This window comes from Rissa tridactyla, chromosome 2 (genome assembly GCF_028500815.1).
Source record: "Rissa tridactyla isolate bRisTri1 chromosome 2, bRisTri1.patW.cur.20221130, whole genome shotgun sequence".
In the NCBI taxonomy this organism is placed as follows: Eukaryota; Metazoa; Chordata; class Aves; order Charadriiformes; family Laridae; genus Rissa; species Rissa tridactyla.
In genome coordinates this window covers 93,447,016-93,464,154 of record NC_071467.1, presented here as the reverse complement: position 1 = coordinate 93,464,154, position 17,139 = coordinate 93,447,016, and the positions used below count along the sequence as shown (strand labels likewise).

The 17,139-nt window shown below is 50.5% G+C and overlaps 1 long non-coding RNA gene across 4 annotated transcripts in view; it reads left to right on the top strand.

Annotated features, from left to right (window-relative positions):
* The window catches only part of LOC128905052 (uncharacterized), a 47,532-nt gene extending 31,140 nt beyond the window's left edge, over positions 1-16,392 (top strand). For 3 of the 4 annotated variants that reach the window (XR_008464738.1, XR_008464735.1, XR_008464736.1), the window contains 4 exons: positions 1,721-2,015; positions 3,253-4,711; positions 5,871-11,845; positions 11,930-12,615. This is a non-coding gene — a long non-coding RNA (uncharacterized LOC128905052). Of the gene's footprint in view, positions 1-1,720; positions 2,016-3,252; positions 4,712-5,870; positions 11,846-11,929; positions 14,229-15,184 lie in introns of those variants that run through there. The other variant, XR_008464737.1, reaches the window with a different exon arrangement.
* Positions 16,393-17,139: the final 747 nt, after the last annotated feature.

Below are 17,139 nucleotides of genomic sequence, written 5' to 3'. Positions count from 1 at the left end.
TTTATTGTTTTTTTTTAGGGTGCGATGACCGGGTTGTGGAAAAGGTGTTCAGAGGGCTGGAGCCATTGCGGCATGGCTGGTCTTTTCCTACCTGGAGCTGGTGGGATATTCAGGAGGAAGGAGTGGGACTGCAGTTGTTATTCTAAGCACCACCCCTGGCCCTAAATTTGATCAATTGGATGTTTTCTTGGCCTGAAACACCATCTGCTTGCTACTGTTTATATTCCATGCGGGCCCTTGCACATCCAGGCAAGTCCATGCTACTGGGCCACCCGTGGTCGCAGACAGAACGTAGTCAGTCTCGGGAACGACGTGTGCCCAAAGTGACTCCTGGGCACTGACAAACCGAAGCAGGCAGAGGTGGGAGAACGCTGGTGTGTTTTCAATGCTCTGCCTCTTTCAGGCATGCTTCTGCAGCTTAGGGGCTCAAGCTTTAGGCTTTATTATCTCTCTTTTAAGAATGGGGGAAAAGCAAGGGTCTAAGCAAGCTCTGAGAGGGTTACGTAGGGCCCCGGGTGCACAGACTGACTTTCAGGAGCCTTGAGCACTCCTCACCAAAGCTTTCCAGCTTGGGAGGAAGGTGGCCTCCGTCTTCACAGCACTTCAGGCTAAATTAACAGAAAACTGCCAGTGGTTCTGGGTACTTCAAATGTTTATGCCACTTATCTGGTACCTAAAGATGGAGGTTTTGAAGGCTTTTTTTTTTTTTTTTCTCTTTCAGTGCTAATCTTAAAGTGGCAGGAGTCTGCGCTCATGGGAAAGTTGCACCAACTTACCTTGAGGGGTTTTAAATTTTAGTGAGTGTTGTGGGATGCCTTTTGCATCACGTTAGCAAAGCTGAAGTTCCACTGGTGCATTTTTCCAATAAAGGCAACAAAGTGTTACCTTGATGAGAAAATAAAAAATAACATTTTATGATAAATTAAAAAAAAAAAAAAAAAGAAAAGAGGAAAGCCTGTGAACCGGGAAGACAGCGTTACAAGTGGAGTGCGACCTTGCAGCTTCCTGCCTTGCTCTTTCACTTCGCTTTTCCAGCCGGTCACGAGAGCGGGAGCAGCGGGCAGACGCCGCCTCTCCCCATCTCACGTCGCCCTCGCAGGGCGGGTGCCATCCCTGGTGTGAATTTGGCTCCCCAGCAGGCATGTGTGAGCACTGGTGGTGGCCTGAGCAGTGGACCCGTCGCTGGATGGGCTAGGCGGCTGACTCACAAAAGCCAGGTTTCTGCCCTGCTGGCAGTCAGCAAAGCAAGCAGCGATGCTGCTGGTCCTCCGCAGGGTGACGTGAGCCTCCCTGAGGCAGTCCTTCATCCCTTGGTGGGAGGATGAGGAGGAGGTGTAAATTACGGCCGGGTTTCCACACGGTAACCTGCAGGCCTTTACCTCTGCACAATGTTTCGCAACCGGCACGGCGGACCGAGAGATGACTTGTTTTCCCACCCAGGCTGGCTCGGTCCTTCACAGAAGTCAGTGGGCAGCAGATCTCTTGGGTAACCACTGCTCGGTGATACAACATGAGAAAAAAAAAAGAATTGGAAAAAATGGGCTATCGGGTTTTGCCTTGCTCATCCTTAAGGGCTGCGTGCAGGTGTGAGGCACCAAAGGTGAAAAGCTCAGCTAATGCCATTGACTTCAGCTTTCGTCCCCTTAATTTTTTATTTCCACCGTTACTGGATAGGATGGGTTCAGCCTGTGGACACCCGTATCCCACTGTTCTTTTACAGGATGCTTCCCACTGTCTTTGTTGGGATGAGGATGAGGGGTTCCTATGGAAACCAGGTGCAGCTCAGCCCGCGGGACTCGTTACCACCTCTGGCGTCGTTAGCGTGCCGAGGGACGAGCGAGGAGGCTCTTGCAGGAGGAGCGCTCACGGCTTGCAACTGCAAAAATCCCAAAGCAAAACAGTGGAAAGCTGGCCGGATAAATGCGGAAAGCGCTTGGAAATAAACACCCCCACGGAGGCGCAGCCAACCTTTTTGAAATCTGTTTAAAGCAACCGGTGACTGAGTCCTCCTCCAGGTGGGTTGAGCCCGGGTGGGAGGTTGGCATCCCCTGCGAGGTGTGCTGGGGGGCACAGCGGGTCCCTCTCCCAGCTGGGAACGCCCCCTGGGGCTGTCACGTGGAGATGTGACGTGGTACCCGCCAGCCAGCTGGTTGTGCTGGTGGCCAAAAGCCTCCCTTCCCAGTGCCTGGAGCAAAGTTGAGGGCGTTGAGCAAGATGGGGTGCCGAGCCTGGTGTCCCCCGCCCTGATGGCAGGGGAGGGTGAGGGCACGGCAGGGTTGTGTGAGACCTCGTCCTGCGTGCATCTGCTTCGCAACGCCTTTAAAGTGCTAACATGTTTTACGACGCGGTGCGAGCGAAACAAAATAGTGGCTCCTGGCTCCTCGTAACTTGTGTAAATTCCAGATGTGACAATCCTTTTACTGGCAAACGGAGCTGTTTATCCCCGCACTCTCCTCGCATTGAATTAGCTCCTGCTAGGAAGAGCTCGCTGAAAATGTGCCCGCCTTGCTACTAAGCGGCTGCATAATTGTCCCTCTGCCCCTTCCTGGAGCTGCACATAAAAAGTGCAATCCAAATTCCTGGGCAGACCATGCAGGGCCCTGGAGAGCACTTCCCCCCTTCCCCTTCAGGAATTGAACGTCATTCCTAAAGGATAATGCAGGATTAGGGCAAGGGGAAAATGAGTGGCTTAAACAGATCTGAACTGCAGCAAGGCTCAGCAAAATGTGTCCTTCTTCCCACCCCTGGCCCTCTCTGTTGTTTTTTTTGGTTTTTAAGTAAAATTTTTCTTTCTTACAAGGGGAAGGAGGAAGGAGGGCCTCCAGATTGTGAAACGTGCGGAAGAGGAACAGCGTTAGTTCCCCGAAAGCCCCCAGCCCTGGCGGCAGGGCAGCCCTGCCCGCCGCCACATGGCAATCCACATGGGAAACCCTTCCCGGCCCTTCCCCGCTCGTCCTCCCCCACCGCCTCCTCTCCCTGAACACACAGGCGCTAGTTATTAGGGATTAGGTGGAACAGATGCATGTAAGATGCTTACGGCCTTTTCCAGACACAAGGCCACTTTCCAATCAGCTCAGAGGAAACAGGGTAATTAGATGGAGTCTTGGGCAGGGAGCAGGGGGGAATTAGCCTGTTACCCAACCAGGGACTGTGAGCCCACCTCTTTCACCCCTCCCAGCTTTTTTCCCCCCATTCCTCTGCTCGTTCTGTCATTTCAAAGCTTTTCTTTTTCCTTTTCTTTCCCTTTTCCAGGAGGCAGCTGATGTGGGCTGGCTGCTGCCAAACAGGTCAGGCCTCTGCAGCTGAAGCTGCCCGTGATGGTTAAGCGGGACCATGCATCAGCTGTGTCCTTTAGAAAAAGCATCCTCTCTTGGACACGCTGCCGGGGTTTTGTGTCCCCCCACCTCTCTGCGACTGTGCTCAGACCTGCTGGCCGGTGACAGTGGGTGGGTTGATGAATTTGGGTTAACTCTTCCCCCTCGCCCTCATAAACCAGCTTCACCTGCTGGTGAAGTTATTGCCCCTTAAGCTGATGATAGCAGTTACAGATGCCTGAGAGGAGAAGGAGTGCTGGGCTTTGAAGGGAAAGATACCTTCCTTGTCATTTGCCTGCCTTTAAAAGCATATTAAGGCAGCTTTGGCTTGAACGCCCTGCAGGCAGAAATTCTGAATTGGGGACAGGCTGGTCCCAAAAAAGCCTTGGCTGTTGGGGTTGCTGCCCCCCACCCACTGGAGTGCAACTGCTGCAGTCTGGGGGCTGCTGTTCCCGGGTTTCACCCTGCCTGATGGCTCTGTGATCGAGCAGGGGATGTGTCTTTTACATTTTTTTTAAAAAGTTACCTGTCTGTGATTACATGTCAGTGCATGCTCATCTTTAGAGAGATTTTCCTGGGTAAAGTCCTCCAAACCTGGAGAGCCATCCTGCCACCACAAAGCACATGGCAGCTGTGACAAGGTAATGGTGATCAGGCATTAGGGGCGGTGATTAAGAAGCTGGCTGTTGCATTTATTACCATCTCCTCCCACAAATGCCTGCCTTGCTTGTTTAGCTTCTGTGGCCTGTCTGTGCTGCTGTTTATTGGGAGAGCAATGCTCTTCTCTGGGATGTTTAGCTTTAAAACCATCAAGATGTCCCCAGGGCATTTGAAAGGGGACATACTGTGTCATGAAAGCCAGTGTTCTGCATGGAAGGTTGTTTTTTTCCAAGTGACAGGTCAGTTGGGCAGTAAACATATGAAGGAGGATCACCATCCCAGCTGTAATCAAGCAGAGAGGAGCTGGCCCAGTTTTGAGGCGAAGAAACTGGGTAGTGTCTGAACTTCTCCAAATGAAGGGGCTTCTCCTCGCTGGTGGTACTGTTTTGCACGTCCTGTAGATAATTTTCTGAGGTTGGCATTAATCTCTTCTCATAAGTATGCACAAGCACCAAGTGTTGAAATCCACTCAAGAGCTGGATGGAAAATTTGTGACGATGGTTTGCTGTCAGGAAATGCTGGTTCAGCAAGAGGAAAAGATGTCAACTTCAACAGTAAAAAAAGGATCAGAAAGAAGCAGGAAAAAAATAAATGGTACTGTTGAAGATACTCCCCGGAGGGCTTTTTGAAGCAGTGGGTTTAATTTTTCAGTGCTCTGTTTTTGTTGTTCATTGGCATGTGGGATGGACACAGACAGAGCAGAGGCTGCACCATCTTTTTCCCTGTGGTTTTGCTTGGTACGTGGCAGGTAACAGCTTCTGCGCACCCAACACATCCTTCCCAGTGCATGCAATGTCGGAGACTTTAACGGTGTGGATGGAGGGAGAGGGAGAGGAACTCTCTTCGATGTCACTTCTTCCTAAAGGGAGAGCAAAGTGCTTCTGTGGAGTATGAAACTCCTGCAGATGCGTGCTGGGGTCTGTCCTGGAGCTGGCTTATCTCCTTCACTGACACCCTGCACTCCTGGCTGTGTGGGTTAGATGGTGACTTAGAAAAGCCATCATCTCCCCCCAGGTCTCAGCATACTGCTCATTTATGTACCTCCAGTTCCTTAGGGCCAGTAATTCTAAACCCAGCATCTTTCCTGAGCATCCAAGTCCTCGCAGGAGTATAAAAATAAACACCCAGGGCAGGAACAAGACATGGGTGCCCTGGAAGAAGAAACCCGTGTTGCGTGGTAAATGCATGTAGGGTCGGCTACTGCTCTGCATCTTTTTCTGTCTGCCAAATGCATGACATGGAAAAGCCAATAGACAAAAATATATATGTTGAAGTAAAAACCTAAGCAAAGCAGTAGTCTAGGGCAGTTCTGGAAAAAGCCAACCAAAAAAAATCCCCCAAAATACACGGCTTCGCTACCCAGGGCGGTTGTTTGGGTCAGGACCACCTCAATTAGAGTTAAAAACAGACCGTAGTGCTATGTGCGTTTTAGCATACATTGCATAAATAGATTATTACTGTTAGATGGCGATTAAAATGATTGACTAGTCTAATCTATGCCCTGGCCTAGTGCCAGATATCAAAGCACCAGTTTACGCACTTCCCCCTCCTCCCCATGTTCTTTCTGAAACAGGACGGCATTTAGATGGGTTTGTTGGGAAGCCTGGCAGCTCTTCTCTTGCTGGCATTGGGTCACTGGTGCCCTGAATTCCCCTCCGGGAAATGGGATGCTGAGAGGAGAAGGGGCCTGGCGCTTCCTACCCCCAACGGTGAATGGGTCCAGGCTTGTGTTGGTCCACAGGTGAATGCACCAGCCCAGATGCTCACATATAGCCCGATGTCTGCTTGTTCCTAGGAAGGAAAGCTAGAAGATTTCAGGGGTTTTCTTTGGTATTTCACGTTATGATGAGGTTCCTGACTCAGAAGTGATGCTTGTGTTTTACTCTCCTTTTTCAGTGCTGCCCCTTAAGGTGGAGGATACAGGAGGGGAGCATCGTTTTTATGATAACAAGGATGTGTCCTTTGAGATTGTGACTCCTCTCAGCTGGCATACAGGATGCTGTCATTGCCTGCCGTGTTTTCTGTCTTTCTCTGGAACTGATGAAGTGAATATCTCACTGCTAACATGTGACAGATAGCTTCGTGATGGACGTACTGGCAGAACCAACATGTTTGACAGAGGTTAATATGAGTTTTGTAGCTATTATTTATTACCAGGACAGAGACTGCCTGCATGTGCCCCTATGTCTTATTGCAGTAGCAACGCTTGTTCTTGAAAACCTGCTCATCTGCTTTCCCCCAGGCACTTGTCTGCTTTCCCCCTCTTTACAGTTTCTCCAGGCCATGCTGCCCATTTAGCATTTCCCTGAGCTACAGGGGACAGACTGAGTGTCTGGGAATGTGTGCACACCTCAGATGACCCGAAACAGCCTACTTTTTTTTTTTTTTCTTCCTGTTACTGGATCACTCAGGTGCTCTTGCTTTGAATCTCCCTCTTTGTTCCCCACTGGGGCATTTTTAGCTGGAAGCGTGTCAGGACAGAGACAGTTTGACACGAGTGTGTACAGCATGGAGGAGCAGTCTGACCTGCTTGCTTACAGGCTCCACGCGCTGCTGCTCTAACGACGACAGTGATTTTTCATGCGTGTTATTGGAAGAAGGAAGTAACTGTTTGCAGTAAGCCACGTATTAATCGGGAGCTGGATTTCTGGGGGCCTTTTGCCTGTTTGCTTTCCTCCCCGAGTGACTTGCCTCTATGCGGGACGCTTTGCAGCCCTGAGCCTTTGTCAGCCCTGCCGGGGTCTGGCATTTGTCAGTCACTTGCAAGATGGGAGCTCAAAGCGAGAGCTTTTCCCAGTTGCCAAACATGGTCCATATTTAGGGAGGCTTTTGGTCACAACCGCAGAGGAGCTGTTGGTGTTCTTGCTGCTGGGCGATGCTCCTGCCAGCCTGGGGGTGAACGAGGAGAGACAGGGATGTCCAAGGCACTCAGCTAGATAACGCCTGGATTTCACCTCCAGCACGTGATGCAGCTGTTTTGCAGCTTGTGCATGCAAACGCTGCTGAAAACCGAAGGGGCATGGGAGAAGAGGAAGAAACATTTAGTTTCTTCTTTCCCCTCCTCTGCCTGTTCTTGTCATGCTGCTGTTCTCCTCCTCCTGCCCCGCTCCTCAGCTATTTGGCAGAATCGCTGCCATTGCAAATGTACGTGACTAATCTGTTACTTGAGGAACGGGGAGGCAGATTCACAGGCACGAATGACCCAGGCTTTCAGGAAGCTGATGGGATTCTCCGCTGGGAAAAGTGTTTTTTTTTCTTTTTTCAGAGGGCTGCTCCCCTTGTTAAATGATGGGAGAGATACTCATCTGACTATTAGATGGAATGGATGGGGTTTCTGTTAAAGAGGTGGCCGTCTTCTTCCCAGCCCGGGAGGCAGATGTGCTGCAGCAGGACGGCACGTCCCCCTCCTTTCCCCCCAGACATGTGGATGCCGTTCCCTTGCGGTGGCACAGTGCCATTAGCCACCGCGTGCTCGCTTGAGGAGGGAGCGCAGAGGCTCTGGAAGGTCTGGGTGTGAGATCAGGGCAGATCCTTACTCATTCATCTCCTAACCAGCTCACGCAGAGGCCCGAGGCTGCGGGACCTGAATGTTCTGACCTGAATACGGCCAGGCGCCTGTGCTGCAAGCCTGGTCCTCGCCTCCCTCCGCCACTTTGCCTTGCTCTGTTTCAGCTGTGCATCCTTAAGTGATTCAGGGGCTCGGGGCCAGAGGGCTCTCCGCCTCGCCGAGCTGATCCCGAAGAGAAGGGGTGATGTGCCAGGAGGTCTGGGAGGCGAATGTCATTTCATCACTGTTCTCCTGGGAGAGGTGGAGGGATCCAGCATGGGAACAACGGGGGTGGGGGGCAGGGGTTAATGAGGAGAAACGGGATGAATTAAAGCAGGGAAAATGTAGGCTAAGTATTGGGGGAAAACATATGTTTTATAATAAATGTTACACGTTTAAGTGCTTGCAAGCCAAGAATTATTTGCTCAAAAAAAGAAAATAAGTAAATTCCAGAGAATGACTAAATTATTGGACACAGTTCCTAACTAGGTACCTAGAAAATGTGTTGAATCAGGCTGTCAGTGTGAATTTCTAGCCCAGCTCTGGAAAATATACCCTAGGGAGCACCAGCTTTCCTGATTTTCCACTGATCACAATGCCAAAGTGAAATCTCCTGAGGCAAAGGGCTTGCACATTAACTAACTTACAGTGCCATCTAGCCCCGTCTGAGACATAAGACGTTTATGAGTGGTTGCTAATTTTGTTCCTGTAACCAGGAGGCTGAGTCACTTTAGTTCGAACCCACCTCTTAGGTCATGTGCTTGTGGATGTAAGTGTATCTCGGAGTACAACCGTACGTTCACTGGGATGTATTTTTAAAGATTCAGCCACGAGTCACAAACGTAAATGCCTGACTGGGAGCCATCCCAGCTGGACAAATCCTACGTGTTTTCAGGGCCAGTTGATGTGGGGGGGGCAGCTCAGTGTCACTGAAGCCTGCCTGACGCTTCCCATTGATAAAGATCTTACTTTGGGTGGCTTAGAAATTTGCCAGCCTGCGATCGCTTGGGCTGGGAGGGTTGGGTGCTGGGTGCTCGCTGCAGGCTATTTCTAGGAAGCTTCCCCCAGAGCAGTGTTTGTGCCGTTCCCGAGGGTGGGCTATGGACTGATGCCTGGGTTTGCTCGTTCCGGAAAAAAAATAAAAAAAAAAAAAGGTAAATACAAAAGTGATAGCGCTGCTGCCACCGTTCATCTTGCGAAACACGGTGGGGGAAGAGGGCGGTGGCTCTGGCTCCCGCTGCCCACGGTGTCCTGTGGCTGCATCCCTGTGCCCTTCACCGCCCCCACTGCAGATGCATCCTCCCCTGAGAGATGGGGCCGTGGGGCAAGCTCCGGTGACCCGCCAAATGCCAGGGGGTGGAGAAAGATGCCGCAGGCTCCCCTGTGCAAGGGTTTGTGCCTCTGAGGTCTGGGAGAGTCCTGAAGTCGGCTCTTTGGGCATCTGCTTTTTGCCCACGTGGGTTCCTGAGGGCTCCAGAGGGCCCATGGGTTTGGTGCAATGTTGTATTTTTGAGTCTGCTAAGCTGGTGTCAGCCTTTCTTTTCTGCCTTGCAAAAGACTAAAGCAGGGAAGCTGCCAGAGGTAGCAAAGTAACCTTTTCCTATAGAGGAAAACACCCGTTATCCTAACTGGGCTTGGATTAGAAGAGTGTTGTTTTGCACTTTCTCCTTTACGTTTCCTTTTTTTTTTTTTTCTTTCCTTTGCTTGTGTGCTCGCAGTAATGGCCGTAGCCAGACATATGCTCATGGCCTGGAATGAAGTCGACTGCAATTACATCCTAAGGGAGTCACTCAACGGGGGTTTTGTGAAGGCAGGACACAGGCTTTGGTGGAGCCTGTCGCTGCTGCACATGTGCTGCTAGACCTCCGAGTGCACTCACCCTGCCTTCAGCTTTGTGGGAACAAGGAGCAGAAGGCTCAGAAATACAGCCAGTCTGGAGCACATCTGGAGGCCGTAACGTGAGGCAAAGTACACACCTCCTCTACTCGAATGAGGTGTTTTCTTGCATTAGCGATTTCAGCGCGTTGGCACCAAAGTGCTGCCTTTTAAACGCACTCGCCCCGCGTCCCCCGTGCTCTGTGCCGGTCCCAACCTTCTCCAAGCATAAAGATGCTTGGAGCTGGGTTGCAGAGTCAGGCCTCTCTCTGCAGTGCTTTCGCCTTACTTCCTTTATCTCCCAAAGCAGCAAGAAGCACATGCTGTGGCAATGTAACCATTTAATCCAGGCTGGTGAAACCTGTTCTCCAGATGAACAACTGACAGATCATTTGCTCCGTAGCTCTGCATATGAATGCAATGTTTGTTGGGGCGGTTGGATGTCGGTGCCAGCTTTCCACTCTTGTTTCCAGCAGATCCGAACGGCAGCCTGACCATGAATCTGCTTCCAGCTCCTTCCTCCGCTCCCTGCAATGCACTCGCTTGCAGCTGCCTTTGGTCCTGGGGCTCTCCCTCCTCGGCCACTCGCTGCTGTTGCGGATGCCGTAGGTGCGCAGGTACCTGCCAGGCAAAAGCAGTCCTCGGAGGAGCACACCAGGCTTGTGGAACTCGGGATGGGAACGTGTTTGCCTGGGGAGGCAGGTGATCCCTGAAAGGGTGCAGCCAAAACTAACAAAGGTGTGTTCACAGATAGATAGGGTTTGATCTTTAGCCCCTGATACAAGCCTTGCCTTGGCTGGGGAGGCTGCTCTGCCAAGCCTGTTCGTAAGGGCGTAGGAGCCTGGCAGAGTGCTGGGGATGGGTCAGAGCGGGGGGCATTTGCAGTGGTCCCCCTTGCAACTGCTGTGAGTTCGCAGGGGCAGGAGAGATGTGCATCCCCTGTTTTAGGCCTTGGAAAGTCCTTGCATCTGGGTGCCGGATGCAAGGGGACGGTACATGTGTCCAGAGCCTGGCGTTCCTTGTGTATCGTGCAAATGGGTGTGCTCATGTTGGTTTTCTGAGTGCCCAGCACTGAAAATCTGCCTTCTCCCAAGCGCCAGAGTAACTCCCAGTGGGCAGCCTGTCCTGCTCTGCTGCGGGAGGCTGCTAGCCCTTGTCTGCAGCTTCTCTGGTTTCAGCTTCCATCTCTCTTCCAGATTTTGTAATGCGAGTAGCCTGGGCTGCTAAGTAACAGCTGACAATCTCACGGCCCAGCCGATGGCACGGTGGTGGCACGCTACCAGGGAGAGGACTCTGGTGTGCTCCTGGTGGCAGCCACCATTCCGGCAAACAGTGTTAGAAACTTTCCAGGTGAATATGCAATGGTTTTGCTGCCGTCTTCTTTCTTTATGGCTTAAGGAACAAGCCCAGACATTGGGCTGAGGCTCTTCCAGGGCCAGTTTATGCCCCTTGAACTGCTTGATCTGCTTGCATTGCCTCTGAGGGTGGAGGGCGGAAAGAAGCTGCTTGCATTCAAATTTGCAATCCAGATTTCTTTAAAATGCCTTTTTCAAGAAGGGCACGTGTTAAATATTTTCAGGGCCAGCACTGTGGGGCTGGCTCAGCCTCCAGAAACACTTTCGAAAGCTTGTTGTCCAGAATAGTGTGCTCTTATATCTGTTGCATCCCCCTGCACTAGCTGGCCCAGCCTCCTACCGTGGCTGTACAACAGGGTTTTTCTTTCAGCTCAGATGACAGTGGTCTCATGCAGGTGGCTGCAGAAGACCCCCCTTGCAAGACCAGCTGTCCTTCCAAGCTTGGTTATCTTGGCATCATATGAACTGTGTGAGTCAAGGAGCTTTGAGGCCTCTTGTCCAACTTTATGGTAGCCCTGTTTGCCCTCTGTCTCGGTCTCTTTCCCCTCAGTAGCTCTGGCTGGTGTAGATGGTTTTTAATGGACACATTTTATTGCTCACAGATGATGTCAGATTAACAAGCTCGGACATGTGAAGTAACCTGGTCACCTACCAACTGGCAGTGGGTGGGAGAACAAGCACCCTTCTCCCACCCCCCGGCTTTGCCAGCACGGCTGTCCTGGAGCAATCATCTCTGTAGATGAAATCAGTGTTCAGTTCAGGGTTTGCCCCATCAGCTGGGACTCTAAAATCTGTTCCTGCTGCCTTCATACTTACTACTGGTTTTACTGTTTTCAGCTGAAGCGTAGTAAAGGCATTGGAAACCCTCATTGATTGATTTGCACGGACTTAGGATCCAGATCGTTTTGTGAACCTGAGATCCATATTAGGATCCATGTCTGCTGCACATTGTGGAGTTCAGCTGCTTTTTCTTTCTTGCTCCCTCTTAGGCACCTCTGGTGCCTGGCTCCGTGCTAGGCGAAAGCCCGTGGGGCGTTCAGGGAGTGCAGGTCTGGGCCGTGTATCACCCTGTCGCCAGGACGGAGCTGGGAGAGGTCAGTACATGTGCACGGCTCAGGGCAACGCGTGCTTGGCGGGGGATGGGAATTTTAAAAGGATCTCTGGTATTTTATCTGCAGTTGAGCATGGCTCAGGTTTGTCAGCAAGGCACCGCAGTCCTGAAATTTCGAGCCTGAGGTGGAGCTGCGAAGGAAATCCTGGAGCTCTGGGTCTCTGTCTGGGGCTTTGGACACAGCTTCAGTCAAAGAGGTGCTGAAGTGTGATGTTTGCATTTGTTATGTGGAGTCCATTCGGATCTATTCACCCCCCTGCCTTTGCGACGTTTTTTTGGGCAAGCATTAACTTAATAAGGAAGTGAGTAAATCTTGCTTGAAGTGTTTTTTTTCTCTTGCTACCCCCCCTGCCCCACCCCCAAGCTCCCCATGGCAGGTGCTAAAGAGGCGAAAGTCAGCGCTCCCGCAGAGCGCGATCAGCAGCGCACAAAGTGATCTCTCTCCTCCTCCTGCACCTCAGAGCCCGGAAATTCCCCCATCTCACCAGCCTTGCAGCCCAGCTGTCCCAAACCCCAGACAGCAGGGATGGAGAGCAGTGGGCTGCTCCTCGCGCGGCAGCCCGGGCGATGGAGAAGATAATGGGAGGGATTTCTTGGTACAAGCACGAGCATGAATCCTCTGAAGAAACATTAAGTCTGGTTGCAGTGGAAAGAAAAGAAAAATAAAGCAAGCGCCCGCGCACACAGACACACACACGACCTCAGCCTCATGTGGCGCTGGAGGGTTTGGTTGTGTCTGAGTGTTTTTTCTCAGCTGCTGGTCCTTGGACTCCTTCCGACACAGCTCCACCCGTGTTGCTCCGCTGGAGCAACAGCTGGAGTGCTGAGGTGCGCCGCGGCGCTGCCAGCTCTCCTCGCTGCAGATCAGACCTTGCACTGTGATACTTGGGGATTTCCTTGAAGCCCTCGTGCCTCTCTGCCCAAATGCTGAGATCGCCTGACAATCTTGCCTTTCAACATAAGAAAAAGAGGGGGGAGGGGGAGGAAGCTAATTAAGAGAAAAAGGTTTCTAGCACTCATGATTGCGTAGGGAAATTTAAAAATGGGAAATGAGTGTGACCTATATTAAAATAATAATCAAAAGTGTATTCTACCTTTTTGCCCCAAGCAAAGGGGCTGTGTGAATTGTTCAGATGATGGGGCGTAGAAAACAGAGCCTCGCTCAGCGCTGCAGCCCTGTCGCCACTGCAGAAGAAAGAGCAGTGAAAACTTATGTTGCCACTTTGGATGCGAAGTCATGCCAGCCAGTGGCTTCAGCGATGGTGAACGACATGGTTGGTGCTTCCTGCTCTTGGCTGCTCCCTTTTGCCAAAATTTACTGCAATGGTGGTGGTGGTCGTGGTGATGGCCTAAGGAAGGGTATGGTGGTCCGTCACAGATTAACTCCTAAGCCTTAGGGTGTTTTGCTAAGTGAGGTGCTAGTCCAGTCTGTGGAGATGTCTTGAATTTTATTCTTTTTTAAATGTTAGACCCTGCCTGCAAAGATGAAGTTTTTCCTGGCCTCACTTTTCAGTATTGCTGCTATTCTTTCCACCCTCTATCTTCATTGCTTCCACTGTGGGTACAGACACATCAGTTTTCAATACCTGCTGGTTTCCATCCTGTTTATTGGCAGCGCTCTGTGCGAAAGGGAGCATGAGAAGTTGGAGATGCTACAGGCAAGTGTCCGAGAAGTAACCCTCGCTTCCTCAGTGAGACAGTGCGTTTTGCACGGTTAGGGCGGTGGAAACAGGACTCATGAGTGACAGAGCAAAAAATCAGTGATTACTCTTTGGCAGGAGATACTTAAACTTTGTCAAGCTAGGCAAGTATCTCCATTGTGGTCTCTGACTCACATTTCAAATATGCTGGGAACATTTGAGGGGGCTGGGTCAGTTCTTTAAGCAGTGGGAAAAACAAGGCTTTAATACACCACGGCGTAGCTTTGGGTCTCTGCTCTACTGTTCTGCTTTTCTTTGAGGAAACTGGTGTGGCTGGCAGTGGGGAGAGGGAGGTGTTGTGAAACCACACACACACACACACGCGCGCATGTGATTTTGATCCCTCCTAACAGTGTTTCAGACTCATTTGACTACAGTGGCTGAGCTGAACTGCTTCTGACTCGCCCTCCTTAAGGTGAAGGGAGGATGAGGCTGTGCGGGGTGGTTGGTGACAGCTCGGTCCTCACCTCGGCTGCAGCAGCCTGGCTGAGGTGTGCGATGCAGAGGAGCTCATGGAGGAGCTCACCGGCTCCTTCCAGCTGCCCTGTACCACTCTGTGGACACAAGAGTGTCACAAACTGGCCAGTGAAACCAACTTTGGAGCTCTGGTGTGTCATGACGGTGGCAAAAAGCAGCTGGGCTGTTCTGGTGAATGAGGCTGCGAGGGTAAGAAGACTTGCTGGCAGCTCGGCTCTCTCTGTTCCTTGCACCACGGCAAGATAAAGCCGTGCAGCTGCCCGGGGGGAGGGATGCACTTATGCCCTTAACGAAGGTGCATTCTGCTGATACGGCACGTTCCTGCGCACGGAGGGGAAGGCAGATATGGCCAGACATCCTCTCCCAGATCCTGTTGTGCGGGTGGGAGCGGCTGCTGGCGGTGGGCTCGCTCCTCCGGCTGGAGGCAACCACCCGCTCGGGGGATGCTTCCCAGCAAATACAATTGCAAAGCGGGCAGATGCTCTCAGCCCTTGGCTCTGCACCTTCTGCTCCTGGCAGGGGCTGGAGGGAGAACCGGGAAACGGCGCTGGAGGAGTATGGCCAAAAATGAGCAAGACCAGGCGAGGAGCGGCCATATGGCAGACGAGCTGTTGGCTCCGTAATTAGGCCAAGCGCTGGGGATGCGAGAGGCTCGGCTGTGCTCGGTTCAGAGCCCGGCTTCCTGTGTGTTCCTCCCTGCTATGATTTTGACCAGAAATTCCATTTTTGACCCGAAAAATCTTCCAGATGAAAATTTAATTACAAAAGTGATGTATTCCCACAAGAAACTTCAGTGTCAGCAAATAAGCATTTTTTTGATGAAAAACTGTTTTATTCACACACACAAAAAATTGACTCCCATTGATTCCATGCTAGAGCGTTACCCTGGTAAAATCTCTAGTGTTTTGTTTAATAAAAAATTATTATGACTTGCAATTAGTATCCATTAGGCATACAAGTCACAAAGAATTGATACCGACACTGCGGTCCTCCCATACTGGATACAGTTTGTCAGCGAGTTATTAAATCATGGCCTGCGCTTTGCCCGTGATTTATAAAAGGATACTGGCAGTGGAGAAGTGGGATGAATGAGACGCGGGAGTGTTAACCCAGAGAACAAGATTTTCTTTCCTTTTGTGCAACAGATCTCCTGCTTTCTGCACAGCAAAGGCGCAAGCGTTTTCCTCCAGCCGATGTGATTTGTAACACGGACTTTGTAAATATTTTCCGTATGCAAAGGTCTTCGCTCGCGGTTGTTATTAGTTCCATATTTACTTGGGATCTTCGCATGCAGAGGATGGCTTCTGGCTTGTGAAGAGGAACTTCTCTGAGGCTGGACCGTTTCCCCTCACACAACGAGTCTCTTCAGGATTGTGTGTAATGCGCAGAAAGCCTGCTAGGGGCAAGCGGCTTTTCCGCATAACAGAAAACTTTGCAAGCTCATTAATAAAGGCCAAATAAAATAAAGCTTAGAAAGTCGACATGTTTGAAAAGATATGCCTTTCTGGGAAAGAAGTGGAGATGGGGTGTGTATTTATGTGAACAAAAGAAGTCTAAACTGTAAACTATAATATATCTTTTAGCTCATTAATGCGTCTGATGCTGACTAATTCCAGGGGTGTTCCTGCTGCCCGGCAGCAAAAGTGCAAATAAATGGACAGCTGTGATTTAGTGCCAAATATTTAAACTCATCGTGACAATTCAGGCCACCCACACTCTTAAGTAAATACAACTTCTGGAGAGTCATGGCAGACTGGACTGAAGTGCAGAGCAGCCGCTTTCACGTGCATCTAGGCCAAATGGTCTTTGAGTATTTTTGGGGCCAAACTTTGCCCTCTGTTACACCCTGGGAGCCCCGATTTGCCCCACAGATTTTGCACTATGTGGCTGAGGGTCAGAGCTGACTATTGATGCTAATCTGACTTTTTCTAGCTCAGTAAGTACGATTTTGCATGTAAATATGAACATGGAACAGATCTGGACTCGATTAGCTCCTGAGTCCTTGACAAAAAGCCATAATTGTTTATCCAGATGATTTTTCTTTGTGTCTCTTTTATTTTCTCTACACTTCAAACTCAAGGTTTTAATGGGCTTGTAAAATAAATACATGAGTGTAGATTACAGTGGTATAAAAGGTGTGAGGAAAGCCCTTCTCTTTTCCTCAGTGGGAGTAAATGCTCGCTTGGTGCAGGCTTAAGTTACAGTCGCCAGAGCCTTGGGCAAGGGTGGCTGTGGATCCGAGGGTAGGAGGGAGGGTATTTCCACGACAACGCTTAGCCTGGGGCTGCCATTACAGATGTGAAGGACCTGCGATACATATCTTTTTTTCCTGGTAGGCAGTGAAATCTATGCTAGTGGCAATATCTGGGGCACGGGGTTGTTAGGGGAGGGGTAAAGCAAGGGAATATGAAAAAATATTATACTTATCAGGGTAATCTAGTCTAGGAGCACAAGTACTAAAACATTTTAATCACAGTCATATGGGTATGTGTCACTACAGGGCAGAATTAAGGCTATTTGTATGCCTTGGTTGCACATTGCCACACTTCAACAAGTTTGAATTTATTTTAAGCATAACTTTAACTCTGAATTCCCTGGGTTTGTAATGCCTGGTCTGGACAAAAAGTGCAACCTCTTTATATTGTACTTTACTTTTAAATTAGGCTTTCCACTTTCGCTCCATGTGTGTTGGCTCGGCAATAGCATGGGCTGTCATTTCCTGCCCTGCCGGCTTTGCTGTTTAAATGGAGAAGGCGGTGTGTACGAATAAAGGAATACACTAAAAGTGGGGATGAGAGAGGATGGCACATGCAAAAGGCACTTCCAGGGCTTCTGTGTGCATAGCCTGATTATTGCTTTCCCTGTCCGTGCTTGGCTATCTCCTGCATGAATGTGAGGATACCCTTGGCGCACAGATGCTTTTGTGGGGGTAGAATCCCACATGAGTTTGGAGGTTGAAATTCAATTTCATGCTGTGGAGGCGACGCCGTGATGCCCACTCCCAATAAGGCCACTGCGTTTGGTGGGATGATGCTCAGCTCACACCAGGGTACCTGTGATCTCCGCCAGCAGCTCTGGGGCTATGTCCTGTAGCTCTCGG